The 15,081-nt window shown below is 43.3% G+C and overlaps 1 protein-coding gene across 5 annotated transcripts in view; it reads left to right on the forward strand.

Annotated features, from left to right (window-relative positions):
- The window catches only part of LOC118369140 (VPS10 domain-containing receptor SorCS2-like), a 324,788-nt gene that overhangs the window by 26,967 nt on the left and 282,740 nt on the right, over positions 1-15,081 (forward strand). The window lies entirely within an intron of this gene.

The following is a 15,081-nucleotide window of genomic DNA, read 5'->3' on the forward strand; positions in this document are numbered from 1 at the left end:
TGTTTAATTATTTAAGGCTCCTTCTCTTCTCTGTGCTGGAGTTATTTTAAGAATGAAGTAGGCTAATGAAGGCAACAAATTGTTGCTTACTGGAACACCTAAAGTCATCCACTTGTTATAATCGGATTTGAAGCAATAGCCTACCCGCGTGTGGTCAACTATTTCAGCACAGTTTCATGCTGTTCTGAGACAAACATAGGGACTGGTCTTGATAAATCAATGAGATTTTTTATTTTCACTGAATTTCTGTTTAGGTGACTTGCAGCCACCTAGTAGCCTACTCCCGACCGGCCACGTTGTACAGCGTCAACCTTTGAAAGCCAGTCTCCGCTTCCCCCGCACGTTAACAAAAGTTTTTCTCTCTTTCTTATTCTCCTATTCTCTTCTCGCTAAATAAAAGTGAGTGTAGTTGCCCACATACTTCCCACCTTTCCCTCAGCTATACATCCATGGCTCTTCCTATAGCATCTGACTCCATCTAATCCTTGTTCAGTGTTATGAATCAGGCGCTGTCTGTCAGATGTATAATTTTTAGTTTTTCTTGACATAGAAACAGCATTATATCAATCAAATGAATTAAGCTACATTTCTTAAAATCAATCCCATATACTATGTTCTTACAAAAAAAAGTTTTAAATTCTCTGGCACAGCCAAAATTAAAAACAGTCAAATGCTTCTCAAAGATGCCCTCTGGTGGTCAAACTAGCACTAATTAGCATTAATGGCAACAATGACTGACACGTAAGTAATGTGCCATAGAATTCTGTGGGAGCCTGCAAGCTGTGCTGCGGTACGATGCAATTTTTAAACGAAGAACCACAGTACACAGAAATCAGAAACATGGACAACCACATAATTTAGCTTACATTGGATTAGACTAAATCGTTTTTGGTATCTTTTTGTTGTCACTGTATTAGACAAAGCATAGTTGATGAGATGTTGTTGAAATGTGGAAGTTGAAATGGTGCTGGAATAGTGGAGGCAGTGCCTGTTGATTTCGTGACTTGCGGTAACTCTCCGTAAATAGTAGTTTAGTAGTCTGAAAAAGTCAAACATGAACTTGCTTGACCATGCTGTAGGTCATGTAACTGTTTGTTACATACAATGTGTTTTGTGGACTTCACCAGACAGATGTTTCTCTCCGGCTGTACGGCATCAAAAGGTGAACATTTTGAAAGGGGGTAGTGACTTTCTTTACCTACTGTATATGCCAAGTTGCTCTCTCAGAATATCATAATGGACCTGCAACTTTGACTTCCTCCATTTCCACTCTGCCATTCTGCAATTAGACTTTAATTGATTCGTTTCCTCACTCATCCAATGGGGGCTCTCTGTTTGGATGTGACTTTTTCCAACCTCACATGAGCTATGGCATCATTGGTTGCCCTTCATTTGCTATTAAAGTTATCAACTAAATCGTCACGAGGAAAGCAGAATACGTGATGGTTTGTTGTTCGTACACTCAATAAAATCTGTCGCAACTTCAGAGGTATGATAGTGTTTCTTAATAATGTGTTCAGTGTTACCTGAGCTATGGGCAACAAGGTATTAAAAAGGGAATGATCAGATAAAGCAGCATCATCAATAGAGGATATGTCAATAGAAAGCCCCTTGGTAATAACCAGGTCCAGAGTATTGCTGCAGTCACATGTTGGATAAAGTACATAGAGCTCAAAAGATTCATAAATTCAATAGCAATCAACTTTGCACTCAGTAATGAGGCCATCCACAAGAACGGTTTTACTAGTGATTGCTCTAACATTTGAAAGTGCCATATTCAATGAGTGTGGGCCACTCTGCCACTTGGGCATCTGCCTAGAGGTAACCAAATTATTAACGTTACAACCACATTTTCTGACAGTCTCCAATCTATCAGAATGGTAGGATGTGACAGTTTGTATAACGTCTCTAGAAGGTGGAGTTAAAGGAACATCAATTAGGTTACTCACAATAACCATAGTGCCATTTCCACGGAAGTTGATATGCTTTCCAAGTCCTCTGTTGATTATTCTGACAGGGAGGACCTCAGCACTACCAGAGCCTGTCTTCAGTCTATAAAATCAAATTTATTTTCAAATCAAATGTATTTATATAGCCCTTCGTACATCAGCTGATATCTCAAAGCTGTACAGAAACCCAGACTAAAACCCCAAACAGCAAGCAATGCAGGTGTTGATGCTCGTTGGCTAGGAAAAACTCCCTAGAAAGGCCAAAACCTAGGAAGAAACCTAGAGAGGAACCAAGCTATGAGGGGTGGCCAGTCCTCTTCTGGCTGTGCCGGGTGGAGATTATAACAGAACATGGCCAAGATGTTCAAATGTTCATAAATGACCAGCGTGGTCAGATAATAGGTCTGGGACAGGTAGCACGTCCGGTGAACAGGTCAGGATTCCATAGCCGCAGGCAGAACAGTTGAAACTGGAGCAGCAGCACGGCCGGTTGGACTTGGGACAGCAAGGAGTCATCATGCCAGGCAGTCCTGAGGCATGGTCCTAGGGCTCAAGTCCTCCGAGAGAGAGAAAGAAAGAGAGAAAGAGAGAATTAGAGAGAGCATACTTAAATTCACACAGGACACCGGATAAGACAGGAGAGGTACTCCAGATATAACAAATTGACCCTAGCCCCCCGACACATAAACTACTGCAGCATAAATACTGGAGGCCGAGACAGGAGGGGTCAGGAGACACTGTGGCCCCATCCAATGACAGGGCCAAACAGGCAGGATATAACCCCACCCACTTTGCCAAAGCACAGCCCCCACACCACTAGAGGTATATCTTCAACCACCAACTTACCATCCTGAGACAAGGCCGAGTATAGCCCACAAAGATCTCCGCCACGGCACAACCCAAGGGGGGGCGCCAACCCAGGCAGGAAGATCTCAACCCACTCAAGTGACGCACCACTCCTAGGGACGGCATGAAAGAGCACCAGTAAACCAGTGACTTGTAATAGGGTTAGAGGCAGAGAATCCCAGTGGAAAGAGGGGAACCGGCCAGGCAGAGACACCAAGGGCGGTTAGTTGCTCCAGAGCCTTTCTGTTCACCTTCACACTCCTGGGCCAGACTACACTCAATCATATGACCCACTCAAGAGATGATTCTTCAGTAAAGACTTAAAGGTTGAGACGTAGTTTGCATCTATCACATGGGTAGGCAGACCATGCCATAAAAATGGAGCTCTATAGGAGAAAGCCCTGCCACCAGCTGTTTGTTTAGAAATTCTAGGGACAATTAGGAGGCCTGCGTCTTGTGACCGTAGCGTACGTGTAGGTATGTACGGCAGGACCAAATCAGAGAGATAGGTAGGAGCAAGCCCATGTAATGCTTTGTAGGTTAGCAGTAAAAGCTTGAAATCAGCCCTTGCTTGACAGGAAGCCAGTATTCAGCACTAACTGAAGTTTATTTAGTGCTTTATCCAGGTAGCCGGAAAGTAGAGCATTGCAGTAGTCTAACCTAGAAGTAACAAAAGCATGGATTAATTTTTCTGCATCATTCTTGGACACAAAGTGTCTGATTTTTGCAATGTTACGTAGATGGAAAAAAGCTGTCCTTGAAACAGTCTTGATATGTTCGTCAAAAGAGAGATCAGGGTCCAGAGTAACGCCGAGGTCCTTCACAGTTTTATTTGAGACGACTGTACAACCATTAAGATTTCTTCATTAAGATTTCAAAGATCTCTTTGTTTCTTGGGACCTAGAACAAGCATCTCTGTTTTGTCCGAGTTTAAAAGTAGAAAGTTTGCAGCCATCCATCCACTTCCTCATGCCTGAAACACAGGTTTCTAAGCAAGGGCAATTTTAAAACAGTTTGCGATGGAAGGGTAAATCAGAGACATTCCTGTCACTGCAAAGTTTCTCCAGGCACTTGTTTAGGGCAACGAGTCGGCTGGCATGTTCCGAACCCCTTCGATAGCACGAATGGTGGCCAGAGAAAATTATTCTCTTCCCTGTGCTAGCGAGGGTGTTTAAAAAAAAAAAAGGTTTGTAGTTCTCCCTCAGATCCCCTAAAACGAAGATTGTTAAATTCTATGTGAGTGACGTTGGTGTCAATATTGGAGTAGTTGGCCAGAACCGTGGAATGGGACTGCCTTGGACAGGAGGGATGGAGGCTTCGAGCCAGGCTAGCCTGACTCTTCGCACATGCAATAGCGGATGGTGTCGGAAACCCCAGGATGGTGGAAAATGGACCGAGACCCTTCTGTCTTAAGTCAGTGACCTGCTGAACTGTGATGGCTGTGGGGGAGGGTGCCACTGGTATACTCCCAGGATCCCTACTGACTCCCAGGGCTGGTAGGTCCGTCTAAAGTGGGCCAAAGCTGTTTGATAGCTGGATCGGATCTTCTTGGATAGATGAAGTGTGGCCAGAATCCCTACCCGATTTCCTATGCCTTGTGAGTGTCTAGTCTCCCATGGGCCGCTGAGTTGATCTTAAAATCTGTCTGTTGGATTGGGATAGATCAACGCTGCACGGCACATCGACAGCTTTGCTATAGGATGCATTTATAACCGAGATTCAGTTTGCCTGGGCTACAGCAAGGTCAGTGTGCTTAGAAAGCAGGCTATCCTTTTCTCCCAGCCGAGTGAGCAGCCGGAGGATCTCTTCCCTAAGCTGCTTGATGGTGGTGCATTTAGGGCAGACAAATCCCTGTACATTTTTCAGTTCCACTTTATCATCATCTAGTGATTGTGTGGAAATCATCTTACACCTAAAGCATTTGTGCCCAGCTGTGGATAAAAACACATGTGATATAGCACTGCCAGCGTTGGCCTGCTCCGTTTTCATGACGGCTAGCAGCTTACTGTTACTTCACAGGATTCCAGAACACAAACTTGCGGTCCCAGACGTAAAGGCAAATATGACAGATGTTTTGGTAATTCCGCTTCCGATTTGGTAACAGAATTTCAAGTTTTAACAATTCAACTTATTCATAAATACACATGACATGAGTTAAAACACTAACTAATTGGTAGGACTACCTTTACTTCTGTGAACTTTCACTATCCTCGCTCCACATGAGGGAGAGCAATTAGAAAATATGTTAAAGATACAGTATGTGGGTTTTTGGTAACAGAATTACAAGGCACATACGGAAGGCAAATTATTTCTCCAAAACTAAATGTAAGTGTTGCTATTAGTTGGCAGGGGTCTTTACTTCAGCATTATTGTGTTTTGATGTATTTCTAATATCTTTTAAGACATTTTATTTTATGTTTGACCAGAAATCAAGTACTTTTCTTTTTCCAAATGTTTAGGATGGGAAAAAGGTTCAACTAATTATACATGCCTTAATATAGATTGGTATCTTTCATTTGACACCCATTTTGACATGCTCCTATGAACTTCACATGTTGGTGCTCATGGGTCCTTTTACATGGAAATGCCCACTCTGTTCTTAACTCGCCCCTCCTTATCCTTCTATGGGCTCCACTGCTCAACCACTCAGGGCTCTGGGTTAGTGGAGGAGATGTTTTCCCAGATAGCAGATCCTCTATGGAGCCTTATACTGTTGTGACCACCGAGTGACTGCAGGCTCTCCAGTGGAGTGATCCTCTCTGAAGCTCTCTTTGTGTGGCTGTCTGAGGGGTTGGAATGGGTGGGATTCAGGCTGAAAATGAAAGTGCAAGCTGCAGGCTAGTAGATGGGGAGGGAGGCTCCAGAATGTACTCCCTTTGAAGACAGTCTGACCCTGGAAGTGGAGATGTGAAGGCCAGTGAGAGGTTCTATGGTGATGTATAGGGTTCTGAAGGGCTGGGTGGAATACAGACCAGACATCGGGCCTTTAGTGTAAGGTGCCGTCTTTCACATGGGACGTTAAAACGGGTGTCCTGACTCTCTGTGGTCACTAAAGATCCCATGGCACTTATAGTAAGAGTAGGGGTGTTAACCCCGGTGTCCTGGCTAAATTCCCAAGCTGTCCCTCATACCTTCACAGTCACCTAATCATCACCAGCTTACAATTGGCTCATTCATCCCCCTCCTCTCCCCTGTAACTATTCCCCAGGTCGTTGCTGTAAATGAGAATGTGTTCTCAGTCAATTTACCTGCTAATATAACGGTAAAAAAATTTAAAATAAAAATAGGGTCTTTAGTAATGACCCACTAGAACTCTGTTGATTTACAGGGGACTGGGTCAGCTGAACTCATTTTTCCTATGACCATTTTAGTGAATTTGGCCTAATTTGAGGAAAAAAATAACATAAAATAAACATGGACAGATGTTTTATGGATGGAACATTTCTAACTATTACTCTCTTTCTCTGTGTGTATGTATTGGTTGATGTGGGGTAAGGATGTTAGGAACAATATATGATTAATCACAGTAATTGTTTGTCAAAATAATAATTGCTTGACTAAAATGTAATTTTTTTAATGACAATCCTGGTTATAGGTTAAAATCCTTTGTAAGAACTGGTTACATTATTACGTGTATTATTTTTTCATTGTGGAAATAAATTAAGATATGCACAATTTATACAGTATATACAATACTAGTCAAAAGTCTAGACACCTACTCATTCAGTTCTCTTCTTTCTTTATTTTTACTTCATTTTTATTAGATGCATGAAAATGGTCCATTCTAAATCAAAACTAATTTCACACATATATTATTTAGTACATGTAAAGACAAGATTAAATCAAGAATAGTCTGATGGGTGAAACTGATATTTGCTTCCTGTCTTCGATATGTAGTAGGTACTTTATTTAAGTCAAATGAATCAGTACCTGATTATTGGATCATGCAGGGATCAACTTACAGTGGTTGCTCCACTAAACGTTTGGTGATTATGCTGCGGGACTTAGAGGTCATTTGTGGTTACGGTACCCTGCATCTCCACTTCATTGCTCCAGACCAGCGCAAGGGGGAGTTAGAGCACTGATTATGCTTTTGGGTCTTACTGTGTCTCTAACTGATAATGAATGGGCGACATAAACCTAAATAGAAACGGATAATTGTGCACAACTTCAGTATCACTTACTAAAACTGTTGTTACACTGAGGTTTTTATTATTTGATTTTGTTAGGATTATGTTGCTCTTACTGTAGTACTGTAGGCCACTCCCGACATGGTTATGTTGTACAGTGTCTGAGTGCCACAATGGTCTAAGACACTGCATAGCAGTGCAAGCTGTGTTGCTACAGATGCTGGTTCAATACCTGTGCTCTCCTTGACTGGGAGACCCATGAGATGACTGTAGGTTTTTGGTTTCTCTCCCTCTAAAAACATAATATAATGCTAAAAAACTAATTAGTAACAATGTCTCACCCCATGTTCAAGAATGGCCTTTTTCTCGCTCGTTTTACGTTATTTGAAAACAAAAACATCTCCAAAATTGTTATTTTTTAAACAAAGCGATTATTATTAATAATTTAGAAATATATAAAAGCCCCTTGGATATTCTCACAGATATATAATTAACCCTGTTATTAGCAGGACAATATGTATTGGTCATATGGCGCCCAATGGGATTGCCTTGCAGTTCTCCAGCTGTATCCACTGAAAGCGCGAGAGGTTCAAGGCACGAGGGCAGGGGGTACAGGATGGGCTGCAGAGCCAAGCACAGAAGACAGACCTAGCCCATGGGGAAGGGAGGAGGAGGAGGAGGGGCATTGCACTAAGCAACACTCTGGGGGGGGGGGCATTGCACTAATAATGGCTCTGACTAATTACCGCTGTTCTTTGTGCCAGTCTGCATGTTGAAACTAAAACTATGTAACTAATAATGGCATCTTTATGCTTTCGTTAATAAAATAATGATAAAAATACTCTTTCAAAATGCCAATGTTTATTTAGTTATGGATCCATAAGGAATTACTATGGGAATAAATATCATTGAATTACAGAAATATTGGAACAAAGTTGTAGGGTTGGGGGAGAATTCTATCGTCCAATGTATTTCTTAGTTAGGTTGGCTGTATCTCAACCGGCCATGATTGGTTGCAATTTCAATTTAATTCACCAGAAAAGACAAAAGAAATAAAACAACAAAAAGTATTAATATTATTATTATTATGTATCACATCCAACCGTGATTGGGAGTCCTGTAGGGCGGATCATAATTGGCCCAGCGGTTCTCTCCCTCTAACAACAGAAATACATGTCTTGGCCTTTACAAATATTATTTTGGCCTTTATTCAGATTACAATCGCTCACTTTATTTAAAATAAAAATAAAAATAAAAACTCCAAAATATTGTTATATATTATCAAGTTGATGGCACAGTCATATAGTCCGGCACCTACATAAATCTGAGTGACTCATTCATTCATGGCTTTGGATCAAAATAAATAAGTACCAACATTGTTTCTGATAGTCTTTAATGGAGCATTAAAATATCTGGCAACATTGGCCCTAATTGACCCGCATTGGCTAAGAAGCAGTGGCTCCAAGCAGGTGCCCAGCCATGACCCCGTCCCGTCCTTTCCCCCAAACGGGCCCAGATCAGCCAGTGATAGGGCTGTGGGGTCAGACTGAGGTTATTAAGGGAGATGTTTGGAGTCACAGAGTGGGGGAGGGGCATGGAACAGTGGATTACTGGCTTAATGTTTTGACCGCAGACCGCAGCTGCCACCTCCAACAATGCATACGCACGCACGCACGCACGCACGCACGCACGCACGCACACACACACACACGTATCCCATCAGAAGGGATAGCAGGCAGGCGGCCCCTGTAAATTAAAAGTACAAAGCTTCTTTGTGGATGTTGACAACAGGTTTCTCTTTAAAGGGCCTACCTGTCCTATAACACCTGTAATTACTCTCTGTAACCCCAGGGTCAATACCGTGGGTGATTAGAGCCAGGCTGAGCTGTGATGATAGTACCTGGGGAGAGACCCTGAGGTATGGAATGCTGTTGCTATGTTCCCACAACGTTCTATCAACTGTTAATAGATATGTTGCCTCGGCAAACGGGTTTGCGCTAATGCTAAGGGAATACCACAGGAACTTCTGAAGCTGAAAGTATGCTGAAGTGGTTTTAGAGGAGTTGCGACCAGGGGATTGCCTGTTCATATGGTACATTGTGTGACTATAATAATTTATATAATATAATGTATGCCTTTTAGCAGACGGTTTTATCCAAAGTTACTTCCAGTTATGCATGTACACATTTTACGTACAGGTAGTCCCGGGAACTCGAATGCACTATCCTGGCATTGTAGAAATGGGAACACACAATAACAAGAAGTCATTTTACACTGCCGAGAGCACCCACAGAGCTCACTGTGTGTGATGAAAAACATAGCATTCTATTCTAAATGTTCACGGTCTCTATTTCTGGAGGTGTTAAGCCAAAATAATAGGTGGGTAAGAGAGCTTTTCCTGTTTCTTCCTAAGGCTGCTGGGTAATGCAATCCTTATGCACAGAGCAGTTTCTCTCAGGAACTCCATTGTCTCCCCCTGTTTAACTTCCAACCTCGAGAGACTATCGGTTCGCCTATTCAGTGTGGAGCTACCAACCACTTACAGACGCCTTTAGATCCTAATGATCGTGTTACTGTAACACTGTGTGACTTTGAGGTAGGAGGTAGGGGGTGTCAAACTCCCACAAGTCATAGACATGTGGTGTTCTTGTATAAAACCAAGATAAAAGGAACCCGATCACTTTCGTCATAGAACAACGCTTGCTTATTTAAAGCCGTATCACCATGGAAACGGATGAAGATACCTATCTATAGGTATTCTAGTGCAATGTTGGGAGGAATTCACCGAACGACTCTGCTAAGGAGGAGGAGGAGTAACTTGGACTCTTGAGTGCGAGTGGCACTAGCCGTCATGGTTGGTTTCGACCGGGAATTGTGGGGAATGCCTCGAGTCAGGCACGAGTGTTGAATTGAACCGGGGGACATTTGCATTATGAGCATGCATGTCCTCAGTGTGTATGTGTGAGTGAATGAACGTCACTCCATGCATCTAAATTGAGAAATGGTTCAGTCGTTCACTGTGTCTGCGCAAAGGGGAAACCTGGGAATATGAATATATATCACCAGTAAACTGTGACAATTGTAGAATGAGAGAAGGATAGAAATGTCGAGTAGGAATTAAACACTGCTCTTGTACAATACCCAGCTACACTTATTGATGTAGGTATTTGTGTCTAGACAGCCCTGTCAATGTGGAATAGACAAAAATATGAATATGGTAATATAAATTAAACTATGCATCCACCTGTCCGGCTGGATGACAAACACCACGTTGTATATTTCACAATAGAAACGGCTTGTCATGGAGACCTTGTCAGGCACTGTCAAAGTAAATGAAGCAGGAACAGCAAACTAAAATGGAAGAGGGACACTTTCTTGTACCAGGGATAAAGATATATGCATTACCATACATACATGTTGAACGTGTGGACAGAGGTTAAAACACAATGCTTACTCTAAAGGAGTTCCCACTTCTCACTGGCGTATGGCTATTTAAGGCTTAGCAATAAACTTAAGGACTGTCACCCAGAGCTTAATTAAGCCCTTACCCTGCACGGCAGCCCGGGGCTTAGGTGTATCGTAGCTAATTAACACATGGTAATTAATTTGGAAGCCTAAGGAAGCCTCTCTAAGAGAGGCTAGACTCACTGAGTGTGTTAACTTGGAACAGATGGTTCAAGAGGATGGTCTATGGCTAGAAGATATTCTGACCCCAGAGCAGTGAAAGTAGGTTTCAAGTTCATCCAGGCTTCAGATTCAGTCCCATTAGAGAAACTCTCTTAACATAACCTGTGCTCCATCTGAGACTGGGATTTTAACTAGACTTTGAATTGTTGATCTAGGCAGTTCAGCTGAGTATCTGAGGCGATTACAATCATTGTCCAAGATTGTTCAGAAAGGGAGCAGGGTGAAGAGAAGGTGAATGTAACAGTTTCTCAATAAATTTGAGTCTCGGAGCTGTTTATCATGTTCATATTTGAGGCATTCTTATAATAGTTGGAGAAAACTGTCTCTACTTTCCTCAACTGTCCCTAGGACAAGAGTGCAGTGTGAACAACGGAAGTCTAAAGAGGTTTAGGAGGAACTCACAGCCAAGGGGGGAGATCACAGGGATGTTATCCGTGCTTGGTGTGTGTTCAGGTGCCAGTGGCTTTGTGCTCAAAGATTAGCCATGTCTGTGCGTTTACGTGTTTGTGTGTGTGTGTGTGTGTGATAGGTTCTCACTGCAGTGAACTGGTGTGTGTTTCAGGGGGTAAGAGAATTAGGAAGGTAAGAAGGTAATCCAATTGGAATTGGAAGTGAAGGTGCATGATTCACCTGCAAACTCATTCCTAAGAAAACAGAAAACCCCAAGGCACCAAGGTTTAGTTCATTGCATAGTATTGTGTTCCTGTCGCAGACCATACAGTATCTCTCTCCCTCACCTTCTCTCTCCTATTATCTTTCTCTTTCTCTGTCCCTTTCTCTATATCTCCCTCTCTCTTTGATCAGGGATTTACACAGATGCACACACACAAACGCACGCACACAATGCATGGTGTCTGTGGTGGACAGATATGGCTGCAGTACAGATTAGTCCAGTGGATGTCATCCTTGACAGGCCACTTTGAAAGGGGGTCAGCCTGAAACAATGGGACCAGACGCTCCACCACTGATAACCACCACGTATTGCTAGCACGCTAAAAATCTCTAACAGACAGCACCTCACAGAGATGCTGTGATGTTTATGCACCCCACTGATAGCCACCATCGCTAACAAGCTAACAGATGAAAACAGACAATGCCTCACAGGGATCCTATGATGTTTCCTGTCTCTTTTGGTCATGGCTACCTTCATGTAGGTTTCTGTCATGTTTGGTGAAAGCACCTCGAGTTTTTTATTTGAATTTGTATTTTTATGTGTACTTTTAAGCCCTTTTTCTCACCAATTTCGTGACATCCAATTGGTAGTTACAGGCTTGTCCCATCTCTGCAACTCACGTACGGACACGGGAGAGGCGAAGGTTGAGAGTCACGCGTCCTCCGAAACACGACTGCCGCACTACTTCTTGACACACTGCCCGCTTAACCCGGAAGCCAGCCGCATCAATGTGTCAGAGGAAACACCATACAGCTGGCAACTGAAGCGTGCATGCGCTCGGCCGCCACAAGGAGTCGCTAGAGCGCGATGGGACAAGGACATCCTAGCCAGCCAAACCCTCCTCTAACCCAAACGACACTGGGCCAATTGTGCGCTGCCTCATGGGTCTCCTGGTTGCGGGTGGCTGCGACACAGCCCGGGATCAAACCCAGATCTGTAGTGAAGCCTCGAGCACTGCGATGCAGTGCCTTAGACCGCTGTGCCACTCGGGAGGCCAAGCAGCTAGAAGTTAAGCGACTTGATCATGGGACGAAAAACCTTGATTTTAGGATGAATCAGGTGGTGCTCGCCAAATTGAGTGATTGAATAATTCTTATAAGTCCTATACATGTATTGGTTCATAGAGTGTGTAAGCAATATTATCACAGTCCTCAAGACCGCAGTAGAAACTAATGTAAAAAAACGGAATTCTTCAAGGGAAGCTGTGTGGTGGCACCGGTCCAGTCCTGCTGTATAGGAAGAAGAGAATCAAAGAGTGGAGGTAGTGGAGCTACTAGCTAGCTACTACAGTGCTGTGTGATCTTGCTAGGACCCAGCTAGCGCTAACTGCCTTTGTTGCTGCCCTTTGTTGCTGCCCTGGGAAAAGGTATCTGTGTGTAATAATATATTTACCCATCCCTTTTGAAGTTCAGGTTTTTATCCCACAAGCGATGTAGAGAAAATGCCATCAAAGTAAGAGTCTCGGTCTGCTTTCGTGTGTGTGTGATGTAGGGAAAGGGTCATTTTCCGGCAGCCCTCTCTGCGGTTCTCAGACAATGGCAGTAGGAAAGCTAGGAAACAGAGGGATCAAAGTAAACAGATATATTCAGCTGTCCCGTTTATTGCCTGTACCCCCTCTAGTCTTAAAAAAAACAGATGTATGTGCTTGCAACGCACTCCTGGATTACTGTGGCGACTCCAAACCGACACATTCCAACAGGCGGCCATGGGAGGGTGGGTTCTGAGGAGTCTTAAACCCCAAAACAGGTTGGGCATGTGGTAGTGGATGCTCGGAGAGGGTTTTGGACAGAGCAGCTGTCCTGTCTTTCTCAGAATACTTCACCTGTATCCAACCCTTAGCCCTTACTTCCTGGTGCCTGGCTGACTATTGACGATAGACACAGATCCGTGCATGCAAATATGAGTAGCCTACGCGAGCACACATTCCTGGTGAAATAGGTTTTGCATGTGGTTGGTAACAGAAGAAGGAAGCTGTATTATGTGACAGTGTGTGTGTGTATGTGTGTGTGAGCATTTGTGTTAGACAGAGAGGAAAAGAGAGAGAGAGGGGGAAAGTGAAAATCAGAGAGAGACACAGACAGAGAGACAGAGAGAGCGCAACATCATCAGCATGCCTCCACATATTACATGTGTTAATACAATTGTAACTCTTCATATTACAGTAGACATGTTCATATCATATAAACCCACTGTCCTCAGAGGTTCAGATATGAACATGATAAGATCGGGTCCATCCATCTGGGACCAGGGCTAAAGAGTTGACTGGACTGCAAGGCATGTACTGTATGTCTGAGCATTCGGAAAGTATTCACAACCCTTCCCTTTTTCCACATTTTGTTACGTTACAGCTTTTTTCTAAAATTGATAAAATACTTTTCCAACTCAATCTACACATAATACCCCATAATGACAAAGCAAAAACAAGTTTCAGAAAACTTTAGCAAATGTATAAAAAAAAACAGAAATATCTTATTTACATAAGTATTCAGACCCTTTGCTAAAAGACCAAAAATTTAGCTCAGCTGCATCCTGTTTCCATTGATTGTCCTTGAACTTGATTGGAGTCCACCTTCGGTAATTCAATTGATTGGACATGATTTGGAAAGGCACCTGTCTATATATAGACTGTTCTCTCGGCTACCACACGGCAAGCGGTACCGGAGCACCAAGTAGGTCCAAGAGGCTTCTAAACAGCTTCTACCCCCAAGCCATAAGACTTCTGAACATCTAGTCAAATGGCTACCCAGACTATTCACCCCCCCACCCCCCACACACACACCACTCTCTGTTGTCATCGATGCATAGTCACTTTAATGAACTCTACCTACATGTACATACTACTCCAACTAACCGGTGCCCCTGAAAACTGACTCTGTACCGGCACCCCCCTGTATATATTGTTATTTTTTACTGCTCCTCTCTAATTACTTGTTACTTTTATCTCTTAATCTTATCCATATTTTTTATAACTGCACTGTCGGTTCGGGGCTCGTAAGTAAGTATTCACTGTATTCAGGGCATGTGACTAATACAATATGATTTGATTCGATTTGACTGTGCATGTCAGAGCAAAAACTATGAGGTCGAAGCAATTGTCCATCAAATCAAATCAAATGTATTTATAAAGCCCTTCTTACATCAGCTGATATATCAAAGTGCTGTACAGAAACCTAGCCTAAAACCCCAAACAGCAAGCAATGCAGGTGTAGAAGCACGGTGGCTAGGAAAAACTCCCTAGAAAGGCCAAAACCTAGGAAGAAACCTAGAGAGGAACCAGGCTATGAGGGGTTCCCAGTCCTCTTTTGGCTGTGCCGGGTGGAGATAAAAACAGAACATGGCCAAGATGTTCAAATGTGCATAAATGACCAGCATGGTCAAACAATAGTAATCACACTGAACAGGTCAGGGTTGCATAGCCGCAGGCAGAACAGTTGAAACTGGAGCAGCAGCACGGCCAGGTGGACTGGGGACAACAAGGAGTCATCATGCCAGGTAGTCCCGAGGCATGATCCTAGGGCTCAGGTCCTCCGAGAGAGAGAAAGAAAGAAAGAAAGAGAGAATTAGAGAGAGCATACTTAAATTCACACAGGACACCGAATAAGGCTGGAGAAATACTCCAGATATAACAGACTGACCCTAACCCCCCGTCACATAAACTACTGCAGCATAAATACTGTAGGCTGAGACAGGAGGGTTCAAGAGACACTGTGGCCCCATCCGATGATACCCCCAGACAGTGCCAAACAGGCAGGATATAACCCCACCCACTTTGCCAAAGCACAGCCCCCACACCACT

The sequence above is a fragment of the Oncorhynchus keta genome, chromosome 35 (assembly GCF_023373465.1).
Source record: "Oncorhynchus keta strain PuntledgeMale-10-30-2019 chromosome 35, Oket_V2, whole genome shotgun sequence".
NCBI lineage: Eukaryota > Metazoa > Chordata > Actinopteri > Salmoniformes > Salmonidae > Oncorhynchus > Oncorhynchus keta.